This window comes from Anser cygnoides, chromosome 9 (genome assembly GCF_040182565.1).
Source record: "Anser cygnoides isolate HZ-2024a breed goose chromosome 9, Taihu_goose_T2T_genome, whole genome shotgun sequence".
NCBI lineage: Eukaryota > Metazoa > Chordata > Aves > Anseriformes > Anatidae > Anser > Anser cygnoides.
The window spans coordinates 25,093,156-25,117,431 of NC_089881.1; the positions used below are offsets into that span (position 1 = coordinate 25,093,156).

Genomic DNA, 24,276 nt, shown 5'->3' on the forward strand with positions numbered 1-24,276 from the left:
GGTCCATCAGAGGCAGAACCTGCTCCCTTCCCTCTCCGTGCCCTCCTCCCGACATCCCCAACCCCTGCGGATCCCGAGGGACCACCGTGTGCCCGCAGTCTCTAGGCCTCGGGCAGGAGCCGGGCACATCTCACCCCACTTTGCTGGGTCACCCGTGGGACCCACAGCTCCTCCTGGGCCCCTGGTTCCCTGCCGGGGACCTGTGGGGTCCATCCCTGCCACCACGAAGCAGGAGGAGAGCAGGGCCGCGTCCCGTGTGCTGTGCCGATGCATCTTCCCAAGGCTGTAAGGCTACATGGGGAATTGCTCTATGGTCTTAGCCAACACAGGACGCAACAAGCAGACTTTCAATGTAATCTGGTTTTAAAAGCCTTGAAAGGCTGGCTAAAACGCGCTTATTGTGTACTAAAGAAAACGTATCCTATAAATAGCATATTAATCTTTTATGGAGATCAGCTATGGGTGGAGGTTTTCAGCTACACGCTCCTAGAATGCCAATGGAAAAGGAGAGCAAAGCTGGCTCTGTCCGCTCAAATCCCATCCCTCTGGGGAGCTAATTAGCCAGGAAGCACTTGCCGAAATTTTTCAGCAATCTCTTATTACCGTATCTGTTTGTGATTTCAACTCCTGGATAACACAGCCAAACAAAAGCTACTGGAGGGCTCCAACAGCCTTCATCAAATTTCAAGGAACAGGCTTTAATATAGTTAAAAATGCAATTACTGAACTGCCTCTCTAATTCAAATATTTTGCTAAGCAGAAGTTCTCTCATCCCGCCCGCGCTCAGTCGCTTCCAGACATATTTATCCAACAAAAAGGGCCCTGCATCTGGCTCGCTTTGGCAGCGCCACACCGGGGTATCGGTCTGAATCCGTAATTCCTTGCAGAACTGCAGGTTTCATTTTAAGCCTGGAGAATGCGGATTCCTAGAGTGCACAGAGGCTTGCAGAAGATACCGGTGTCATCACGGCATCCGGCTTTGCTTCTCTGGGAGATGTCCCTGGTGCTGGGCGTTCATTTCAGTGGATGGGAGGAGGATACTCGGGGAAGGTGCTACTCCGGCAGCTGTGGGGATCACCCCTTATCCTGGCGCACATGCAGTAAAACTCCTCTTCTGGTACGCAGAGCCCCAGCCCCAGCTCTCCTACTCGCTGCTTTCAAACCCTAGGTTTTGCCTCAGGTTGCCTTGCCTGGATGAAAAAAAAAAAAAAAAAAAAAAAATAAGATTTCTCCTATGTCATGTATGAAATAGAAGTATTGTGTATTTGAATAAGCTTTTATGATTAAACAGCTAATATCAAATGAAGAAATTTCACATAGAAACACCTAGCAAATACTGGATTTGGAGAGGACTTTGCATGCTCCCATCTCCATCAGCAGCTACCTTCAGTGCCTGCGTTTTGGTGGCATGAAATCCCCCTTCCATCCTATCTTCAGCTTAGTAAAACCCAACGTTCTAAAAGATTTTATTGGCTAAAGCAGGAAGAGGCTTTATTTTCTGAAAAACCACAGCTGGTAACACAGAGCTAGAATTTAGTTTATAAAAGCAAAGGTAAGCGGCTCCAGCCCTAATTTGCAGCTCCCCGTGGCTCGGTTTGGGAGCTCGGGCTGATTGATGCACATGTAAAGATTTACAATGCAAAGCAAAGAATAACTGATTAAAAGGAATCCACAGCATTTCAGGACCTTAATGAGTTGCTGGAGAAAATTAATTTCCATCTGTAATATATGCAGAGACTATGAGGAAATCCTAGAATTTAATTAATCACAGCATTAAAAAGTTATTGGATATAATTGTAAGTAAATACTGCTTAATTATTCTTCTAACACCACAACTAATTTAGAAGTCATTTCCCACAGCACTGTTGCTGGTTCGGTTTGCTATATATTTGTTGGTTCAACCACAGTTGGACCAATTTTTGAAATAATGGTACTTTTTTGAAATAATGGTACATTTTCAACATCTCCATTGCTAAACCAACACATTTGTAGCACAAGAGCCCCTTGCAGCCTCAGGGCAGCATGGTGCAAAGCCCAGCCTGGCTAGGAAAAGCAGCAGAAGTAATGTAGAGTCGCAGTAATTTCTCTTTAAAGTCAGCACTGTCACTCCCGCCCCTTTTATTAGTGGCCATTTGTAATTAAGTCACCTGCCCAAGGCCCATTTCAGCAACGCTTCCATCCCTCTGATTTGCTTGTGAATCCTGCTCTATCTAAAGCTTTACAGTGCTCTTTCATTTGAGAGGCTTCTCGGAGCAGTGTGTAACACTACATTGAATGAAGAATGCATTTTACAAGCTCATTTATCTCAAGAATATTTGTTTTGAAAGTCCTTGCACTGCACAAGGAAGCAAGTGGAAGCACTCTGCAAGCATTTGTCTTCCCGCCGGCCGCTCGGCGAGATGCCTTTGCTCATTTTAAGTGCCATCCCCGCTGACTCCCACAGAGCTTACATCAAATCCAGACATCACATCTGTCAGTCCCAAGTAAGAATGAATGGAAAACTTTAAAATGCCCTCCTGGTTCCTACCGACACTGGTTAAGTTCTCTAAAATGCCCGCACCAGCCCCTCGCAAGGGAACCCGAAGTCTCAGGCCCATAGGGAGCAGCTACTGGAGCATTACTGGAGAGCTTCTGGCTGCTGTTGGGAGACAAAGCCCTTAAATAACTGGGACTAGACATCACCATACACTTGCGTAACTATCCTGCTCAGGGAAGAGCAGCCCATCGGCTCTATTACTTTAAGCACTCTGAACTAAGTCCACCATCCTTGCTGAATTTTGAGCCAAAACTGATCTGGAAAAAATTAATTGGCTTACTTTGACACTAAAACTTCATGCTGGAGAGCAAACAGCCAGAAGAGGTCACAGTGCTGAGTGTTTTTATTAGCCCCTCCTCGGAGAGCCCCCAGGTGCTCTTCCCATCGGCTGGGAGCAGCCCTCCCTCTGCCTCTCATCTTCTGGTGGCTTCACTCCTGTTAATTATGGTTTTTAATTAGTTGTTAGCGGCGCCTGGGGAACAAGATAAACGGTCTCTCCTGATTTATAAAATGTAAAAGATTGCATCGGTCTAAACAGCATAAAACCTTAGCTTGCCACTAATTGCCCTGCCCGGAGCAGCTCCGGGACGCTGCGTCCCTGCATCAGGGAGCTCCGGGGCCACCAGGACACGCCGGGAGCCCCGCAGAGCACCGGGCACGGCGGGACCCAGCGCCAGCTTGGTGGTGTGGTGCACATCTTGGCACCGGCAGGGCAGCAGGCACCTGCTTGGCAAACAAAGCATTCCCGCGCGATGCGTATCAACACCCGAGGTTGTCACAGCAAAGCGGGGGGCAGGAAATGCAAGGAGAAGGAAGGAAATGCAATGACAAGGGAGTTGCTCTTTGCAGCAGGATGATATTTCTTCATTTTATTTATTTTTTTTTAATTTAATCTTTTACAGGCATCCACATCGGCCAAACACAAATTTAACATGGCTCACGAGAACTCCATGACCAAAACCTCAGTGAACAGGGTGGTCACCCTAGAAATAAAACAATTTGGAACAGGGAAAAGAAATCGGTCTCTTGCTGCCGGCTCCAAAGCCAGCGGGCCCAGGCACCCCCAGCTCACGCCTTCTGTCCCCAGCCAGGATGGGGAACCTGCCTGGGGCTGAGGGGAGGGCTCCGGCAGCATCCCCCTGCTTTTAGCAGCTAGAAGCATTTCGCACAGAATCCGTGGGATTTCATGGGACCGCGTGATGTCCCAGCAAGCCCCCAAATTTAAACAATTTAACTTTCAGAGGCCTCGGCCTGAAGAAAGGCACAATCTTATTTGTATTGGATTAATTTGTTTTTTGAAATGAACTTTGCTGAAAGAAGCTTATAGCAAGACTCCTCTGATAAAGGACACCAACCGCTATATAAATATAAATTACCCAATTTTAAACGCTGTCTTTCAGCTCAAAGAAATGCCACGACTGCTGGGCAATTCCCCAGGGGGAGGCCAGGCATAGAGCGCGCCGGCTGACACACAATAGCTGCCTTGCTGGTGAGGAGCGAAGGGCCATTTGTGGGATTTCAGCATGCGGGAAGACTAACATGTCTATTAAAAGAAAAATGTGAACTCTGGGTCTCTCATCAGGGACTCATTTAAATGCAATTTTGCTAAATTAGCTGCACTAAGGAGCCAGTGGAGGAAGGCTAACTGTAAACCCAGATAAAATAGTACTTCTTTGATAATAGCAATCCATATTAAAAGACTCCAGTGGATAATAGGTCATTAATCGGTAAATATTTTAACTCAATGTATCCTAAAACAAGCCCAGAACTCATCACTTGGTTCTGCATCCGGCAAACTGAGGATTTCCCGTATTTCAGTGAGGAATTCCAAATGCATCGTGTGTATTTAGACACGGAGGGAAAGAGCTTGGGCCCCGTTAGGCTGACCTCAAACACTCATGAGACTTCCCGAGACAGGATTGAGAAGGGGGAAGAACACCTGGACGAGGGGATGTGAGGCAGCACGGGGTTCCCAAACGATGGGCAATGGGCACAAAACCTCCTTGTGATGAACTCTTGCTTCTATAGAGGTGTCTGTCAGATTTCGGCAAGGCATTCAGTACATGGTGAACAAGGTAAATGGGAGAGCAGGGAAAGGGCTGCTGTGTGCAGTCCAGCCTTGCTCAATACTTGTTAAGGCTAGGTGGGATGGAAACCTTTTTTCCTCAGAATCCTTACCAAAGATGATAATTTGCCACACTCCACCTGTTTGTGGAACACCAGAGCTGAAAGCCTTCCCTGTCGAGCAGCCCTTGGGCCCGCAGAGATGGTTATCGACTACCGCCTACCCCTAGTGCCTCCAAAATGACCACAGTGTGTGAGGAGCAACCGGTGGTGAGACCGTCCGCTCCAAAACGGTGCCTCGGGAAGTCCTCTGTGAGCTCCACAGAAGGGGTCTGAGGGGAGAAGAAGCTGGTGCTGGTGCCCAGAAGCACCGTGAGATGCTCGGAGATGCTTCAGGGAGCACAGCCGGCAGCAGGCTGCCCTCACAACAAAAGCAATATGCCCTAATGCCCACCTGAATGTAATTATTTTAATTAGCTTACACTCAAGAATGCCGGCACAATATCCATAATTAACGGCAAGGGGACAGAGGGACTCTCCACGGGATGTCAAACCATCAGCACCAGAAGAGCGAGCGGGGAAATGGAGCTGTCCTGAGGTGGGCCTGGCAGCGTCCTGGAGGCTGGGGACGGAGCCCACGGCCCCGGACAGGCGGCTTCCCTTCGCCCAGAGCTGAGGCTGGAAGCAGGACCTCCCCCGGGCTCAGAAATCACCCCCCCTGCTCCCGCTGCCCCCACGTTTTTATGGGAAAGCGCAGCAGGTCCGGGCCCTTCACGTGGCGGCTGCGCTAGGCTCTAAAACCAGACCTCCGCATTTCCTGACTGCTGCGCGTCTCAATTATATGTGAAATCTATTGGATTTCACTCGTAAGAGGACATTTCCTCTAGTTTTGAAAAAACATTCCCCTCATTACTTTTTGAAATTTAAAGACGGCAACACTTGGAGACAAAAAAAGTTTTTTTTCAAAGCACTGGGCAGTTATTAATGATAATCATAAGAGATTAAATTTTCAACATAATTAGCCAGTGACAGGTCAATAAAATCCCTAGGCCAGATGGCTTCTTAACTGAGTTTTCAAAGAAATTTGGTAATTATGGGAACCACCCTCAGAGATACTCAACTTTTCTTTTTAATGAAATCGCATAATGCCGGATTACGCGAGAAAGCCCAAGATGAGTTTCAGCAAACTGAACAAAGACCTCTGCACCACCCATTTCTGCGCGCCTCTTCACACCCCTCACCCCTGCAAGAGGCTCTCCTTTATCTAAGGCTGGGATCAATATGCTAATCCGTATAGATCAGCCTGGATTAACGCCAGAGACGGCTTTCACATCACAGCACCGATGGTTTTTTCCTAGAGGCGGTCTGTTACTACACGCTACGTGGCGGGCTAAAAAAGAAATCATCATTTCGGCACGCAGGTGTTCTGCTCGGCACGTGCCTCGGGACGCAGATATTTTGCTGCCCTCCTCCAGCCCCACGAGGTCAGGGTCCTGCACGCAGCAGAGCACAGACCGTGGCAGACCCCAGCACGCACCTCGGCACCAGCCCCTTCCCCGTCCTTCCCCCCTTAACCCCATACCCTGAGCAGCGCAAGTCCAGGGGCGTTAAGCCAAAAACCAGCAGAACTCAGAGCACCTCCACCGAGCTGTTCATGAAGGTTTCGTTCTGGTTCCCCTCCATCAAAGCCCAGAGCTGCGGCCTCACGAGGTGCAGATGAGGCTCACTGCTGCGCTTACTCCTCGCTAACGAGTTCATTAATAAAATCAGAGCGAAGCCAAACCTAATGCGTGACACCTTGTTTTATGGAGTAACAGGTGCGCAAACTTTGAATTCATTATTGTTTATGTGAATTAAACGTCACCTGGAAAACTCACCATATCAGTTCTAATTTAGAAAAATACTGATATTTTTTGAGTCGTGATAACATCTTTTCTGATTCAATTTCAGTGCCACGTTTGGGGAAGAGCCGCCACCTCCACCACCATCTGCAGCAAACTGTGCTCAGCACCTGCTCCTGGGCACACCAGGGAAAATGACACGGTGGGGAACAGGAGCTCCCAGTAGGACACTCCTCCGACCACAGCAGCATATAGCAATAGGCCCCCAGAGAAGCCCCTAATTAATCCTATTGCTGTTTTAGATGGTAATAAACCCCATCAGTACTTAAAGCCGGTAGTCCAAAACGCAAGCGTGACTGTATTCCACTGAATTCTTGTTTTTCTACCAGCTCCCGTGAGGAATCTGCCCTTTCTCTGCACAACCGCTTGTTCTTTACAGAGCTCTGGATTTTATTTTATTTTTTAATTTTCACTCTGAGGACTGTTCTATCTTCTCTCCATCAGACTTGCCTCCTGTGCCTGTATGATTGAACAACCCCTCGCAAAATTATATATGAAATAGTCTGTTCTAAGGGTTTGGATGTGAGGCACGTACGATACCACAAAGTCTCTCCAAAGTCAAACTCAGAAGACCAACACCTCCCAACAGCTATGGCAATACTTACTTGTTCTCATAATTTGCTGCAGCATTCAAGTACCATAGAGAGCAGCTGAAGATTATCAGCCAAATAAGGGGCAATTTATAGTTACACCAGATATTGATAGAATTTAAATGGAAGACTTGGTATTTAAAAAATAGCCGCTTGTAGGAGCAGATAGCTGGGGGTTGGGGAGGGCTTGAATAAATGTGCTTGTGGATGCTTCAGAACATAAATCACCGCGGGTGATAATGTACAGAAGCAATGTTAAATAACACGTTAATTCATGTATCAAAGAAAATTGTGATAGCTTCTTTATTACATTTGTATCTTAGCTCATTAGGGAAACGGCCTCTCCTCCACCGTGAAGAAAGCGAGGCATTTATTGCTACTGACATTTCATCAATGCCAAGGTGAACTAGTCCTCACTTCTGCAAATCCTCGCAGCTCTCATTACGGGGACCGATAAAGATTCATGCCCAAACCTGGAAGTGTCTGGAAGGAAGTAAGACGTGTGATGAACTGTGGTTTGAACAATAAATCTGTGGCTGACCGACGACAGCTTGACTGTTGTGTGTTAAATAGGGCTTTATAAACTGAAATGCAAAAGACCTGAACTGCAGCATGCATCAGCAGCAGACTGAGCTATAACCAAATTTGTTTAAATTCACGATTCTTAAGCCAGCGGTGAAGATGCAAAGAGACTTATGTCCCCGCTGCTCCGTCCTGCCACATCATCTGTTAACTTTTCCTGCAGGAGACCTGCCCCCAGCCTCCCCTCTCTGTTCTTCCCAGTGCCGTTTGGGGTTTCCTAGGAAAGGGGCTTCTTCCCGGCCCCCAGGAGCCAGCAGGGGAGCAGGACACGGTCCCCTGCTGCCCGCTGAGGACCCCGTTGAGCCGGTGCCAGTGCCCGGCCCCCAGGCCAGCAGGAGCCGAGCCCAGCACTGAGCCCTTGCCCAGGAAACCCACTTGTTAAAAACACACCCGTGGCCGTCTCCTCCTGCTTCTCTCGGGAGCCTAGCTGTGCTTCGTGCTCCGCAGAAGGGAAGGGGGGGAGGCCCCCTTCGTAATCAGCACCCAAAGCCAAGCTATGATCTCTAATGCCCTCATCATAGCAAATCTACTGATCTGCCTTTGTCTTCTGAACAATGGGCATTAATTCTCTCCCGGGGATACAAAAAGCTGTGTTTTCCCTTGATTTTCACCTGTAGAAGGAGTCCTGTGCAGCTGCTGATCGCTCAGCCCCAAGCACAGCGCTACAGCAGGGGAAGGGCTGAGCGGAGGAATGGGACAGGAGGGGAGCGGAGGGAACACAAGACTACAAAGTCATTTTCAAGAATTACTTTATTTTATATTTACCTATAATCACGCATATACATATGTACACGGTCTTTGCTTTGGTTTCTATGCATGTGTGTACATACATACACGTGTACACGTGTATAGGATGCAGGGCGCATCTCACCAACTTTCTCACTCGCTCTCGTTAGGAAAGCTTCAGCCCAGAGCTGGGAGGACCTCCGAAGGCTGGCTGCCCCGGCGCCACCTCCTTCCGTCTGCACCAAGGCACAGGAGCGTGGTCGGCGGTGGCCCAAACGTATGGAGGAGCAGAGGTGCTGTCGGGCACAAGGACACGCTCCCAGGCAGCCAGTTCCTACACTGCCGAGGCGAAATGTCTAAAGAGATCTCCCTTCAAACAGGATCTTCGCAGGAAAAGATGATAGGCACTGGAAGCTCTGCGTTTGGGGCTGTATTTGGGGGAAAAGCTGGTGGCACAGGGGAAGTGCCATTTCAAAGAATAATGCGGTTGGACCCGGTCTTTCCCGGGCTGCATCTCCACAAACCATCGCGGGGCAGGGGCGCCTGGCACCGACTGGAGGGACGCTGCGTTACCTGTCTACAGGATAAAGCTCAGAAGGTTTTTGGACCAGCTAAATGTCTAAATGACTTCTTCCAGCGACAAAACAGACATAATTTCCCCCCTAATTAATTACTTTTCCTCAAGTCTCATAATTCTACCCACTGTTTTAAGTCAAGCATTCGTGTCAAGTTCTTTTGATCTTCCTCCTCAATTACAGTGAGCAATTACCCCCTCCGCCGGGCTCCTCAGCCACCTCATCGCTCTTATCTCGTCTTTCTCCCCGAATCTAATCCTTTCGGCTTTTCAGGAGCTCACTGCTAAGACAGTGCTGCACGTTTCCCAGGAATTCAGCAACCATGTGTCACACCAAGGACTCCACCGACATTAGCGTTCCCTCTCATTTGCCCGTCAATTAATTTCAGAGACGAGGTTTGCCCGATCATGACTTGGATCTCTCGCCTCCGAGGGGTCTTAAAGCCTCTCTCATCAGAAATGTGTGTGCTCCGATATCTGTATTTATAATTTTTCCTCCCAGCCGAGGAGCGTTCAGGCTTTCCTCCCGAAGCGATTAGCGCTGCAGAGCCTCCCTTCAGAGAACCCCCGTGGGGGCAAGGCGTTTCCAGCCTGACACCCGACAGAGCCGTCCCTCCCCTTCCCACGGCAGCTCAACAGCAGCTGACAAGGTGGTGAAGCAAGAAGCTGAAAAGCTTGCATTTTTAATGGGGTAAAGCTCGTGCAGTCCCGGGTTTCTTCGCTAAAGATGGGACGTGTAGCGGGATCTTATTTTTATGCACAATTAATGACCCAATCTTCATAAAGAGAAATTTTGCAGTAGGTCAGGAGTCAGTGAGAGAAATGGAATAATATTTATTCAAAAGCAGCACTCTTCATCCCTCATTTCTTCTTCTCAGCTACTAAATTGGCACGTACCTAAAATACAGCATTCTGCCTCATTGCACGCATCAGGTTCATAACTTTCAGCATCCACAAAATTTGGGGTTATTTCTGCTGGAAAAAACAGTTGCAAGCATGTTAGCTTCCGCAGATTGCCATTATTTAGGTAACTACTCAAAATGTATTTAATACACTTGAGATGACTGGAAAAATATTACAGAAAAAAAAATCTAAAAAGAGGAAAAGCTTCTTTAATTATTTAGTGAAAATGTAGACTGAACAACTGTCTTCCACTGTTTTCTGTTCAACCATTTACTGCTTTTTCCCTTTTTATTCCATTTATTTATCTGAAGATGAAGAATAGGGGAAAGACAGCGACAAGGGATAGACTACGCCTCACAGCCTTCGGCACCAAGTGCGTTCCCTTTCCTGTAGGCACACAGTTCAGAAGCCAACGGCTTTGAAATATTAAAAGCAAATGTTGTTGAGTCCAAATACACAAGTTTGGGCATTATCATCAACACAAAAATTCATTTATGTTCTTAATCACACAGTAATTCTGCTCTCACAATAATAATTCATTGAATCAATTTAATTACGGACTCTGGGCCCAGCAATTAAAGAAATTGTTGCTACAGCGAATTTTCTAATTGTAAGAAGAGTTTCAGCTAAATAAGACGTGCAGAGGCAATGGCACGCGTGTTACCCGCATGTAGGCCAGTTAATAACCCATGCTGCTACCTCATTAAAAGCATTCCGTTTGTTACACCACATACAACCACGTAGCACAGTACATGACACCGAGTCCTGGGGGTGACAAAAGCAGTTTTGCCTCAGGTGTGGATGCAGTCGGGTATTTAAATCCACACGGAAAAATCCACTCCTTCCCCCTGCCCAGGTTCTCCCAAAGTGAGGCAGGGCCCTGCTCCTTGGGTGGAGGCAGAGGTGGGAAATGGGTGGGAACCACGCCAAGCACCCGCTCCTTCCCCCTCACCTCCGTCATTTGGGCTTTGTACCCAAAATCGCCTTTATTTAATACCGCTTCTACGGGTTTCCTTCGGTTTTAACCCGTGTGCGTGGCCGTCAGCTGGCCCAACTGTTCCGCCATTAAATACAATTTTATTTTACAGCGCACAGATGTACTCCAGTTGAGTTGCTGCCAGATTTTAATGATAATCTCTCTTAAGAGCTATTTAGCGAGTTAGAGGTGAGGTCTCGCACTGCAGCAGAGAGCAAACCAGATGCTGGGCTCACGTTTTAGTTTTCAATTACACGGCTCTGACCTTCACCTGTTACTCGATGTCAGCCTCCTGAAAAAGCTGCGACGACCCCAGCGTGTGCCAGAAAACTGTTCATTAATATCGGAGTGACCGGCGTCACGTGCATTTTATATCAAAACCCCCCTGGTGCCGCCCCATGTCCTTGATATCAAAGGGAAGAAACTCCACAGAAGCAGCCAACAAACAAGGCACGAGTGCATGTACATGAAAATATGCAGCATTTGCAGAGTGCTTTGGATAAACCCTAAAATTTCAGGGAAACTACACAAGGAAAAATGAAGTTTAACTAAATCGGACCCACTCCTGCCCTAGCACATCCCCTTGGGCTCAGTCAGCAGCCCCCCAGCTGTGCCCTGAATGAGGTCCTTTACTTCAGCTTCTTACAGGCTGTGGATTTCCCAGCGCAGGAAAAAGGTTTCCGAGGGGCAGACGAAGCTCCGATAAGGTGGCGCTCGCAGCTTCTCGTGGCACGCGAACATCTTCTTGCTTACAACCCCACACTGCCAAATTAATTTAATACTTACAAACCCTTGCAGGGGAATAACACGGCGAGCGCGGGAATTTACAGAAGATGTACAAGGCAGCTGTAATCAGAGCCATCTCAGCAGCAACACCGCGTAATTTGTGTGTCATCTTTCAATCACAGCTCCCTTAATGCATCCTTGAAAAATGAGGGCTGCATCAGTCACGGTAGATTTAATAGCCAGGTAGATTTATACTGGAACAAAGCCAGAGGCAACTTCACACGTTAAATAGCAGTGTTGGGATTATTTTAAATGCTATTATCCTGCTCAGTTTTGTTTTTTAAACTGCATTAACAACCCCAGGAGATTCTGCAGTATTACAGACCCTTACAAGGAAAAAAAAAAAAAGCAAGAAAAAAAAAAGAAAAACCACAGTGTTACCAGCAACATCTACTGAAATGTGTTTGTTAAGATAAATCTAGCACTTCCCACCTTGCTCGTGCATAGCTGGCAGCAGGGAGGGAGGCAAGTGTGAGGAGCTGCCACCCTCGGTGGTCCCACGGCGTGGAAGGGGGGAGCAGGGCAGAAGTCCCTGCTAATGCTGGCAGTCAGATTTCCTTCTGCAGACCACTCAGATCAGAAGCAAGGAAATCCTATTTTCTTCCCCACGAGGAAACGCGTGCTGTGACAGCTCTGCCTCCTGGCATTTCCCCGGGAGTGCCCACACACCTTCGTGATGGCTCCTCCCTGGGAAGGGAGCGTTCAGCTCAGAAACTGGCCGCAAACATCTGTCCTCGCACTGCAGTCCTAGAAAACAAAATCTTGTTAACACAACTTTCCACCAAGTTCTCAGAGCAATGTGTGCGAATGGAAGGAATTCACCCCAAAACAGCGCAAAGAGCAGCGGGGCGGCTGGGGCCACCTCTCCTGTGCGGGGAATCCCCCCCGCAGAAGGGGGTTTGCGCATCTGCACGGCTCGTTTGCCACCAGGGACAACTCAGCAGCAAGCCCCTGGTGTGGGGGGTTTGAATCCCCTTTATGTGGGTCTGGGGGCTGCGAGCAGACCTGGCCGAGCCCTGAAAGGAAGGGGCTGGCACTGCAGGGGGTCTCAGGAGCTGCTCCCTGCCTCGGGGAGCATCACTGCTGTCACCCCGGCGCAGGCAGGAGGGCTCAGCGTGACCCCAGCACTTGCACAGACCTAACACAGCGCATGGGAGAAGGGACAACAGCATAAAAAGCCTGCAGTTCCTTTTGCAGATCTAAAGATCATTTGGAATAAATTAAAAATAATACATAGATTTTTAAAAAGCGCTCACTCTATTCATGTACGGCAAGATGAATTTTTAAAAGATACTGGAAATAAAAGAGTAAAGAAAATACCAGGAGCTGTGGGCAGGCCCATGTTCTAGCACAAGATCCAGGTCAAGCCTGAATGCTTCATGACTGTCCTTGATGGGAAGCCATCGACGGGGGAGCACGTCCGTGCTTCTTGATCTCCGGGGGGACACTGGGTGGCCACAAAGAGCACGAGAAGTGATCCAGAAAAGGCAGGGGAGCGCGGTCGGCAGGCCTCTGGCTCCAGAAGTAAGCCCGGAAATCTAACGTGCGTGTTAATGTTGGTTTGGTAAATGGCTTTCAGCCGCTCTGTGAACGTCTTGTCAAATCCGAGCCCTCCAAAAGCCTCGGGTAGTTCCTGGCGCGATAAAGTGCGGTGAGGACACTTCACATTTCTCTTGGGGTGTTTCCAGGTGGAGAATTAAAGCCAGCACTCACTCACCCTACCTCACTTGTGCGGCTGCTGTGAGCACAGCTGTATCGAATGCCACCACCCACACGGAAAGCAAGCAACGTCTTTATTCTCTCCCACGGCCAGTAAATACCGAAACAATTAGACGATTACATGTCAGCATTTCGGCTGCGTCGGGTATGTGCACCATCGGTACGTGGCTGGTGTGACAGCGGCAGCTGCCACGGGTCTCTTCGGGTCGCCAGGAGCAGAGGCGGTCGGCGGCTGGCTCGCAGCAGGCGGCCTGCGAGGACGGCTTCCACTTAAGGCAGATGATGGCTGTGCACTCTTCAGAGAAAGAAAAAAAATAAATAAAAAAAATCCCAACCAAATAAAATGCGTGTCACCTGCAATCTTAAACTTGACATCCACTCTATTTATTTTTCCCTCGGGATTTATACCCCTTTAAATCAATGCCCTGAAATTACAGCCTTCCCATGGGCGCGCAGATCCCGTAAATCTCCGACTTAATACTACTTTATTTCACGACTGACGAGCAGCAAGCCCTGTCAGAGGGGATAATTAAGGAAGTTATGCTCGGTGTCACCGGACGCTGCTGAGAAGTGCTCTCCTGGTGCCTCTGCTCGCCCCTCGGTCCCCGGGAGGCCCTGGCCGGATTTAGGGCGCAGCGCTGTGCTGGAGCCACCCCACCTCCCTCCTGCCCCTGCTTGAGACCCCCCCATTTGGGCAGCGTCCTGCGTACCCCATGCACAGACCCACAGGAAACCCCCCAAGGAATTCTCCCTCCCTCCCTGCCTCCCCTCCAGCTCCTCCTGTCCGCATTTAGCCCGGGAGTGGAGTTTAACGGGACGGTACAACTGGAATTTCAAACCCCAAGCAGTGTCCGCCAGGTGATTTAATTCTGATCTGCACGTGCACGGGGTCCCTGTTGCCTACAGAAGGACTTGGTGTTGGGGTAAGGCACGTCCTCCCCAAATTATTGCTCGGCAGCTTCTCTCCCCGTGGAAGCCCTGACCTCCAGAAGCCAAGCGGTGGGCAGGAGAGCTCATCCTTATTCCTATGCACCTTGGGGGGATGAATTACCTTGCAACACCTGGACCAAGAATGCTGGCTTAAGGTTTCCCTGCAAAGCTCCCTTCCCTCCCCGGGACTGCTCTCAGGACCTGCTTCTCTATTCCTTCTCTGCGACGCTGGGCAGGTTTGGCCAGGTGCTGGCTGGGCCAGGCAGAAGTGAGAAGCCATCCGAGCTCAGGACCTGTTGCTCTCGTCCTCTGCTGCCCACCCCCAGTCCCTGGGTGGGATTTCCTGGAGGATTTCTCGCTTTTTCCCCCCAAAACAAGCACCAGTGGCCAGACGCGGAGCTCGGCTCTCAGCTTGCACTTTGCCAAAAGCCAGGCGAGCTCAGCTCGCGCAGCAGCTGGGGCTTTCTTTAAATGTCATTTTTAATATTTAATCACACCGGATGGCCTCAATATTTACAGCATAAGCCATTTCATTGGGAAGTTAAATATATAGCCGAGATATTTAAGGAAACTGATTCAGAGCCGCATAAATGTAATTGCACTTAACGTGACCTGGGAATGAAATCACGCGCGGTTCACTTTTCTGCAAGATCCTTAAGCCCCGTTTTGAATGCGTTATGCTAAGTCCATTTCTCTCAGCGTGTTTCCGAGGCAGAACTCACTAACGCAAGCAACCCAGAGCACCAGGATGAAAAAATAAATAAATAAATAAAAAAGGAAGAGAAGTAGGATATAGGTCTATAGGGGAGCTTTTGCAAATAAACCCACCTGTTGGCTGGAGCAGCCTATTGGAAATGCATTTCCGAAACGAACCAAAATGCATAAAGAAGAGCAGTGAGCAAAAGAACGGCAGTAAGCTGTAACAACAAGCACGATGATTTTTAAACATTGAGGATGCACGAGTTCCCTGACGTTAAGCACTCACACACTGAGTGTTTTTCTGTGATTTTGGGGCTGGTATCGAGTCATTCCTACCTCGCCCAGGGGCTCGCTGTGGTGGGAGCTGGCTCTGCCCACGCGGGCAGCCCTGGCCTGGCCTCAGCACCCAGCGGGAGCCGGCGCCAGCTGCTGCGGGAGGAGAGGATTTCTCGCCCCGAGCACCGCTGCAGCGCTCTGCTCGGCACAGCTGCTCCCCGCGAGGAGCGGGGCAGGAACAGATCTGCCGCTGATTAATCAGGAGCCGAAGCAAAACCGCCAGCTGTGCCAACGTCAGCTCTGCAGACGGGTTCCTAACGGTTCGGGGATTGCGGCTTCCAGCAGCATTTTCTGCATAGGACGGGAAAGGTTCAAGCCCAGCACAGCCCAAGGAGCTGCCCCTGCTTTCTCCCCTCTCTGAATTTCTGCGAGCTGATATCCCGACCTTCCCCCCTCAAACACACACAGAAACCCCCAGAACAGTCAGCAAACCGCTGGGAGCAGCCACCGCTCGCCTTCGCATCACCGAGAGATTTGGGCAGAGCACCCCGCTGCTCCATGGGATTTACAATTCTGCAGTTTAATTTAACAGGGAAGTGGAAAACTGTCAAACGTTTTATCGCCCGTGGCAGCCAGGGCATGATACGTGCTGATATCAGCCGAAGATGATAACGCAACGGCATAAAGTCATACTGGAAAGAGAAAGGAAGCCAGAACTCTTGGCTAGTGATCGTGCCTACCTTGGTAATGAGCTTCTGGACCAGCAGGGGTGAAATTGCATGCCAAAATCACATATAATTTACCCCTTGTTTAAACACACACTGGCAACCCAACCACTGGTTTCGGACTCGCGGAGTTTAACTCAGCAGCGCGTTACTGAACAGAAGCTTGCTCCCGTTTCCCATAACACGCGGTGCCACCCCGCAGCGCCTCACACACCCACATTGCACCCGGAACACGCACATCTGCTGGGGAGCTCAATTCCTCCGTCTCCCTGAAAGAAAGGGGAGGAAAATAAGTTTACCTTCAAAGACACCCACCTAGATGGACAACTGCTTCTCGAACGTCAACACGAACGTGTGCGGGTGGTGCGGGGCCCATGGAAGTTGTTGCTGAGATCTCCCGCGGGAGGTGAACCCTGCGGTGGCTGCCCCATGGCACGGGCATGGTGCCACCAGGGCACGGGGAGCAGCACTGAAATAACTCAGCCCAAGCTCCCCAATCACATCAAACGGGTTCGTTTGGTGCCATCTGACCACAGGTTGCTTGCTGCCACAAGGCTTTCAGTCTGCCCCCGGAGCTGCACCCACAGCCATGGAAAAACCACGGCCGTGCCAAACCAGAGGCACGGGGTCTTGGAGATGATACGGGGAGAAAAAGAAGACGAATATCAGCCAGCCCGGATATTTCAGCACAGGACGAAGCTCTCAGGCACACGGCTTCCCCTGCGATGTTACTATGGCGATTTCACGAAGGACAAAGCCCCACGATGTGCAGCGCGGCCGTGGTCGTGCGCCCCAGCTCCCAAGCAAGATACCAATCTGCCCATTAAACAATACCGGCGTTTGTGAGTAATAATCAAAAAGCAATTACACAACACATAGACCATCGGAGCTCACCCCACCGAGCGTGAAGGTCAAATACATTATATTAACTAGGTATCTGCCCGCTGGAAACCTACAGCTTGGTGGACAGAATCATTACTTCTGGCATTAATAATAATGACAAGGATTGCCAGCACTACTTCAGTTACTTACGCCAATGAGAAACGCCATAAATATTGCACTAAATCACGCGCAAACAGCCCGCGTGCAGGAGATCAAACTGTATGAAACTACCATGCTGTAGAAAAAATATATATATATACACTTTAAATATACTTTCCGTGCTTTATAGAGACATGGTGAATTTTGCTAACTGATCAGAGAACCAGATTACTGAGTATTTAGGACCCAGAAGTACACGTTTTCCCAGTTAGTGCTGTACTGGAAATCGCTCCTTCATTAAAAGGCGGTGGTGACGCTGGGAGATGCTGGGGCGGCGTGACGGTCTTTTTGTGCTGGAATCTTCCTCGTTTGCTTTCCGCCAAAGGGTAAAGCTCTCTGCAAGGCTCCCAGGAGAGCTTGCAGGATTCCCAAACCTGTTTCCCACCGGGAGCAACGTGCTTGCACAGGCAGGGCTCCGTAAGGGGGACACCAAAGGGCAGCAACTGCAGGAGGCGGGCAGCAGGAAGGCAACGGGTGGCCAAGACACGTCGGAATTACAGCCTGCGGTACGAGCAAGAGCTCGCCGTCACCCTGCCCAACAGAAGTAGCTGCCCCGGCGTCTTAAATCATTTGTTTGCCCAGCCTCTGCCCCCATCTCTCCCCAGCCCTCTTCTCCCGGGGGATGCACGCAGCGTCCTCGGGCCGGGGAGACAACGCCGAGCAGCAGGGTAAATTCCTTCACCGGTACGTGTAATTTCATTTCTTGAGTGACAGCAACCCACTCACTGCTTACACCGGGACCGCTATTAAAGCAATTACTTGGGATCGATGCAGTACGGCAGCAGATTTAAATCTTGCCTCGCAGCAAGGCGCTGGAACTGCTGCTCCAGACAGGTCGAACTCGTAACACTGTGTTCCCTCCGAGGCACCCAACGGAGGGCAGCCTCCGCGAGGTCCTCGCTCATGGATCTGTATAAAAACGCCCTTAAAAAACCCAGCGAGGTGGCGTTGCTGCTGCTTGCTCCTGCCAAGCCCTCACACAGGCAGTGTGCATGATGCCAGGGTGAATGCCAGCTCTGGGCTCGGCCATGTCGCCCGGATAGTGAGCCATGTACCCCAAAAAACAGCCGCTGGGCTCCAGGGTAGCATGGCGAACACAAATTTTTCTTTCATGGGAACTGCCTGATTTCAGGTACGTGCAGAAATCCCTGGGTGAAGACGAGCTGCGCTATTAGTGCTTAAGATGCCCTGCGTTTCATGCACGCTGTGACCTGTTTGCCTCACGTCCCCAAGCCGTGCACACACTTCGGCACGCGCATGAGCTGCCCAAGATTTTTGGCTTTCTGCCACCGACTCAATGCCGCTCCCATGCAGTTCTGGCTTTCCAGGCGTAAGCGGGTTCACCAAGGCACCAAGTCACCGCCCAGGCGAGCGCCGTTCAGGATGCTCCGTAACGCCTGGGGAGCTGCTGGGCACTGGCTATTTTTGTGACTTGCCACTTTACAACATTTTCCAGTTCTTCAAATTGTTTTTCAGCATTTCTTGCCTTATTTGCAGACTAAATCCCAGCCTGCTGATGGCTGCCATGGGGCTCAGGGTTCTCTTTCCTCCTGCTTCCCTCTCTCCCTCCCCTCTCATCCCTGAGCCCTGCAAACACCAGCAGCCTCCGACCACTTGCAGGCACCGTATCTGCACATCTCAGGTGCGTTACGACGGTGGCGAATTGCTTCCACGTGCAAGGATCAAGGCAGCCTTACAGGGGAGGCCGCAGACTGCAGCAGATACCATCGCAAGCTTTTTCTAGGCTACAGCTTATTTTACGATAGGTCTTAAAACATCCCAGCACCTTACAGCGAGCGACCTTCACTCCATGATTTGAGGTTTGTGGATGGAGGCCAGGCCCACCACCGCCAGCTCACGGTGCAGCAGGATGCGGCCAGTCACCGAGAGCCCACGTGGGGCTCATCCCTCTCCTCCACAGCTCCCCTTTCTGCGGGAGCCTCGCTCCACCCGTACCAGCAGAGTACGGAGGGAGAGGAAACCCCAAACGAGCAGAGAACCCCAAACCCAGCAGAGAAAAAGGAGGCAGAGGAAACCCCGAACGAGGAAGCCCCAGCGGGAAGCAAAGCGTTTCGCAGAAGGCAAGCTTGGCCCTGGGAGCCCGGCGATGATGGGAGGGAAGGAAGGACGTCATCCAAAACAACAGCTAGGCGGCGAGGCGAGGGGATGAAAGACAGCGCTCCCCTACAGCAGATGGTGCAGATGTTCCCCTTCATCCATCCTCCATATGTCCAAACAAAACCCAACAGCTCTGCGGCCTTACTCCGGTGGAAATAGCGCTCTACGGGTGCACCAGGTGCCACGCGAGAGGCACAAACACGTGGCAAGCACCGCGTCTCCTCCTCACCCATCACCGCAACCCCAGGGCTCGTATTGCCGGGCGAGGAAGCCTCCCGGGGCACCTGTCCGTGCAGAGGCTGCGATGGGAGGCTCAACCCAAAGGCCTGGGAGGAAAGGAGGGGTAGAGGACGTGATTTGATGCGGACCGGCCAAAGAGTGTGAGAGCCAGCCACCTCCAGCGGGTACCCACGCCAGGGGGATGTCGGACACAGCGCCTCTGCCGCATCCCGCCCAGCAGCCAGCCACTCAGCCCCGCCACGAACCCAAATGCCAAACTGGACATAAAACGCGAGGCTGCAGCCCCCGCTCTAAAGCCTACTTCTCGTCACGAGGCAGCCGGTGGCCGAGCCTCGCAGCGCTGTAATCTGGCTTTAACGGATGGCGAGAAGGTCGAGCTGGGCTCCGTCCAATTCGGCGCGCTGAATACCTTGTGCCTCCTCCGCACGGATCAATTTTTGCATTGGGTTTACAGGCGTAATTAATATTCATTCAGGATTAGGCCGAATGAGATTCCCAATGCATGAAGATGCTTATTATTTATTCATATTTAAGGCTTGTTAGATTAATCTATTTTAAATTACTGCATGCTGCCAGGCACAATTATTATAATTTATTAGGATAATTTCGGTGCCTTATTTCCATCCAACACAACCTTGCAGAAGGTGCGTGCTGCTCCTCGACTGCTCCGTAAAGCAACCCATGCTGCTGATAACCAAGCAGTTCCCCTCGAGCAGCAATAGCTGGCCCAGGCAGCTTCAGGCTTATCCCAGCTGAACACCATAAAGCAACAGGCATCGCTTGGTGGCTCCAGGAAACCCTGAGGATCCTCCCTGCCTCTGCTTCCTGGGTGTAAACAGCTACTCCTGACATTTTGCTGAAGTGGTGCTCAGAGCAAAGGGTTAAGAACATGGAAATAAAGTCTCCAGCTCCACGCTGTGCAGAAGACTTCATCTCATTTCTTCTTTCTTTCTTTAAAAAAAACTACGTATTTGCTTAAAAGCTGCAGAAACCATTATTACATTTAATTGACGCCCTCAGGGGCTCGAAGCTTTCATGAAATTTAATTATTTTCTACTAGGGCTTGCAAGGTAAAGGTGCAATTACAGCAGAAAAGGCCGCTGCTCGCATGGAGGGAGGGATGGCTGCCGCGAAAGCCCCGTGGCAGTGCTGCCACCACTAAGCGCCGATCCGGGCTGCACCTTCGGGCTTTGCCTGCGCTGCAGCCATCGCAGATCCCCTCCGTTCATTTTGGCCTTTAAAAATGAATTAAAATTAAGGCAGACCAATGGGACTCGATGAAGGACACATGAAGCTGCCATAATTACAGCGAGCATTGCTTCGTTCAGCAGTGTCCTCCCAGGGGAGCCGAAGACAGGGCGCACCCAGCAAGGTGCAGAAATGGGAACCCCCCTGCGCCCCCTTGCCACATTGATAAAATGCGGGTAATCACGAGACGCAACTGGCTGCAAATCAGTTGGCCCACGCTTGCACATCGCCATAAATAATATTTTCTCACCTTTGGAAAGCCTTGCATTTTCCCTGAGGTGCAGGGGAGAGCACCCGGCGTGCCGGCACAGGAGGACAGACGGACGAGAGCTGCTTTGCGGTGCCACCATCACCCCCACAACTTCTCCCCCCAGAAGGGCCACGCAGCGCACGCTCTTCTGAAGCCAGCTGCTTAATCAGAGTTTCCCAGGAGTAAATGCAGCCAGCAGGAAAAAGAAAAAAAAGACCAACTTTTTAACATAAAAGAGAAAAAGGCCTCCTTTGAGTTAAACAAATGATTTTCTGACAAAGAACGTCCTGGGGACAGGAAGACAACGTCTTGCTTTTGATGCTGCAGTACTGTTCGTGAGATCAATGGTTGCACAGTTAAGATTTTACCCCAATTATAAATCTCCCTTAGCAAGTAACAAAATATAATTTAGCCTTATCTAATGGCAGACTAAATTTTAGCTGTGCTTTGATTGGTAGTTTTCAGGCAGAGAATTTAAGAGCATTCACACAATTATTTCAGTGTGCCCTTCCTGGAATGCCTCCGACTTGAGTATTAGGCTTTTGGCATTCAGGGTCATACCCCATCAGCAATAAGCAAACGGTATTGGGGTGTTTACCTTTTTCTCCCAAGTGGGGCAGCCTCCAGTCTCCTCTACACTGATGAACAGCGGAGGAAAACCCCTCTCTCCCTGTGGCCGAACTCTCAAGAGGGAAAAAGCCGGCCATTAAACTTCGATCCAACCAAAGCCCCAGAGCAGATTCAGCCCCAAGTTCTAAATGAAATGACCAAAACCCAAAGTGAATGCTACAAGGCCTCATGCTCCTTTAGGTCCCCAGACCAACCTGCAATGTTCGGTGGGGAATCAAAATCACCATTTTCAAAGCAATGGCTTTTCCCCCCAGGACGTTTAACCACGCAAATACAAAACACATCCAGTATTTTTGACACCCAGTAAGCTGTTATTTTAAACACAGTTTCAATAAACTACAAAAGTTGATACTGTTAGAGGCTTGAAAATATACGATCTCATTAAAAAACGCTGGCACTTAGAAAGATCTCTAGTGGCCAATCACAGCTTGGGGAGTGCTGTAATTTATAACTTTGATCCCCACAGCTAAACCATTTAATCTGATAATAAACATCAATCACTGATTTTTATTGCACCATTTTGCAGCCTGAGCAAAAAACCTTGCTCTCGCGGACAAATTAGGCACCCCAAAGTGACTCTTGCAAATAAATACCGACTTTAATATTCAGCAATATAATTCCATGGGATCAATTTTTTATTTAAGCACTACTGGAGCTAGGAAAAAGTTTGTAACTACAGAAGTATCTACAAAGGCAATTCAGAGCAGTGTAACAGCACCTGGCGAGCAGGAGCCTGCCTCTCCAGCAGCTCAGTGACAACACATACTTACCATTACGTCTGTTACAGTTGTCGTCAGAAAGTTATTAAGTGTGTCCAGATATTCTGTGTGACAGCCCATAACTCACCATTAAAAATGATGCAAGATCCTATTACGTTCCCATGCAGACTGGTGTTGGCTCGAGGTACTAATCCACAATCTACCACTCAATAGCAGGGGAAATGGATCAGTCAGGCATAATACATTGTGCAAATGGATAACTGCCAGAAAAAATAAATCAGTTGGAGCCCATTAATATATAATGATGTCCAAGCTACCATTAATTCAGATACTCTTTCCCAACCAGAGAGCTATTTAAGAAGTAACTGAAATAATGATTTTCTTTTGGACACATCAAACGCCCATCACTGCTTCATGCTGGATTCCTGTAGTCAGTGGAACAAGGCAGCTCTTCAGTATGCTGTCATGTTTTTCTGTAAACTGATATTTTCCAAGATAGAAAGATATCTTATAATTAAGTTAAATTATTTATAAAAGTTCCAGTCCAGGTAGAAATGGAAAACTAAGAACAGCATAAAGGCCACCCCAGTCTTCCCCATGAATGCCTGCAAGAGTCGAGCAGGCAGTCAGCAGCGAGAACATCGAAGGCTGCCAGTTACTCTCTTTTTAGCAGGATTACCTGGGGCTTTTGCTTCAGAGGGGGAAAGTTAAATTTAAATGCCGCTGTCCCAGAATGCACTTAGTAGAGATGATGGCCTTTTGAGAAAAAAATAAAATAAAACATCTGTTTCTCCCCAAAAAGAAAACACAAAGAATAGAGCAAGGAATATCTGTCTTGAGACAAGCAACAGGAAGGGGTAAAACAGGCTTTTATATGTCACGACACGCCGACAGTGCGTGCTCGGGCCCCAGCTCCATCAGCCAGCACATCTCCATCCCCCTTAATCACCTCCCCAGAGCACTCTCTACTCCAAGGAGCTTTGCTTACATGAAAAATGTATCACCTTTGTGCCGAGCACGGAAAATAGATGAAGGCACTTAAATTCGTGCCTTTTAGTCTTGCGACTCCACTAACATATTTTAGTTACTGATTACAAATGTTGGAGCTCCTCAAAGTGAACTTTCCAGTTGTCTCCAGTACGCTCTCCAGTGTGTATATAAAATAGTTTTAACTGAGACTCACATCAGCAATTTTGTAAGTGTTGCATTAAATCTAGACGGTGTTTTTCATCTCAAGACAGAAAAATGCATATTAATCCAGCAGCAAAGCAATGCAGTGAGAATTTTAAACATTTCTGTCAGTATCAGAAAAACCATAATACATTCTTTGCTAGACGAGATACTGAGTCATTTTGGTTCATTTGGAGGCCATTTGCTAACTTTATTAGGCAATATTCAGATGATGGATTTCAAAAGGATATTCACTGTAGAAACAGGCTTTGTTTCTGAAGACAGTAATTAGGTTAACCTCATGAATAAACTCTTTATATCAGCAGCCTGTACAAAACGAAAGTAGAAAAATGCAGGAGAAAATGAGAAAGTAAAAAAAAAAAAAAATATCACACAAACGGAAAAACTTAAGTCTATCTGTAGCACCCTCCATCTCACACTTCAAAAACATTTCATACACGAACAGAAACGTCACCGGACCCGACGTACCAAAATGTACAGCGTTACGGGAGTGACGCTGATGTTGTTGTGCTCACGGTGGTGGTCGTATACGTGCTGTTACCAACGCGTTGGTCAATGGTTGATGCAGAACCTGTCCCACCGCGAGGGCTCCCTGCACAGCCAGGGCCTGGGGCAGCAGCGGGGAGCCGTCCTCGCCCCAGCCCTGCTGCACGGGCGGGCTGCGGCCATCCCGAAGCCCCCTAAGGCACACACTGAGGTGAAGTCACCTCATGGCGACCCACAGAAGTGTTTGTTGGTCAAGTGGGGCCTTCACTGGCCGCTCCTGGAGCCGCTGGCGCTCGGCGTGTCGGGGCCTGGAGGCCGCCTCAGCCAAGCCCAGCGCCACCAGGCCGCGGGGACAACAACAGAGCT

General features: G+C 49.5%; 2 long non-coding RNA genes across 3 annotated transcripts; both read right to left on the reverse strand.

Annotated features, from left to right (window-relative positions):
* Window positions 1–682: 682 nt before the first annotated feature.
* On the reverse strand, window positions 683–6,344 carry LOC106043505 (uncharacterized). The gene is made up of 2 exons (XR_010833698.1): window positions 6,183–6,344; window positions 683–1,190 (listed from the first exon to the last, which is right to left on the reverse strand). It is a non-coding gene; the product is annotated as an uncharacterized lncRNA (long non-coding RNA).
* A 2,061-nt stretch (window positions 6,345–8,405) lies between these two features.
* Window positions 8,406–16,790, reverse strand: LOC106043549 (uncharacterized). Of its 2 annotated transcripts, none has more exons than XR_010833697.1 (3): window positions 16,303–16,790; window positions 12,959–13,652; window positions 8,406–12,385 (listed from the first exon to the last, which is right to left on the reverse strand). It is a non-coding gene; the product is annotated as an uncharacterized lncRNA (long non-coding RNA). The 2 variants fall into 2 exon arrangements; XR_010833696.1 differs by lacking the exon at window positions 16,303–16,790 and adding an exon at window positions 15,323–16,282.
* Window positions 16,791–24,276: the final 7,486 nt, after the last annotated feature.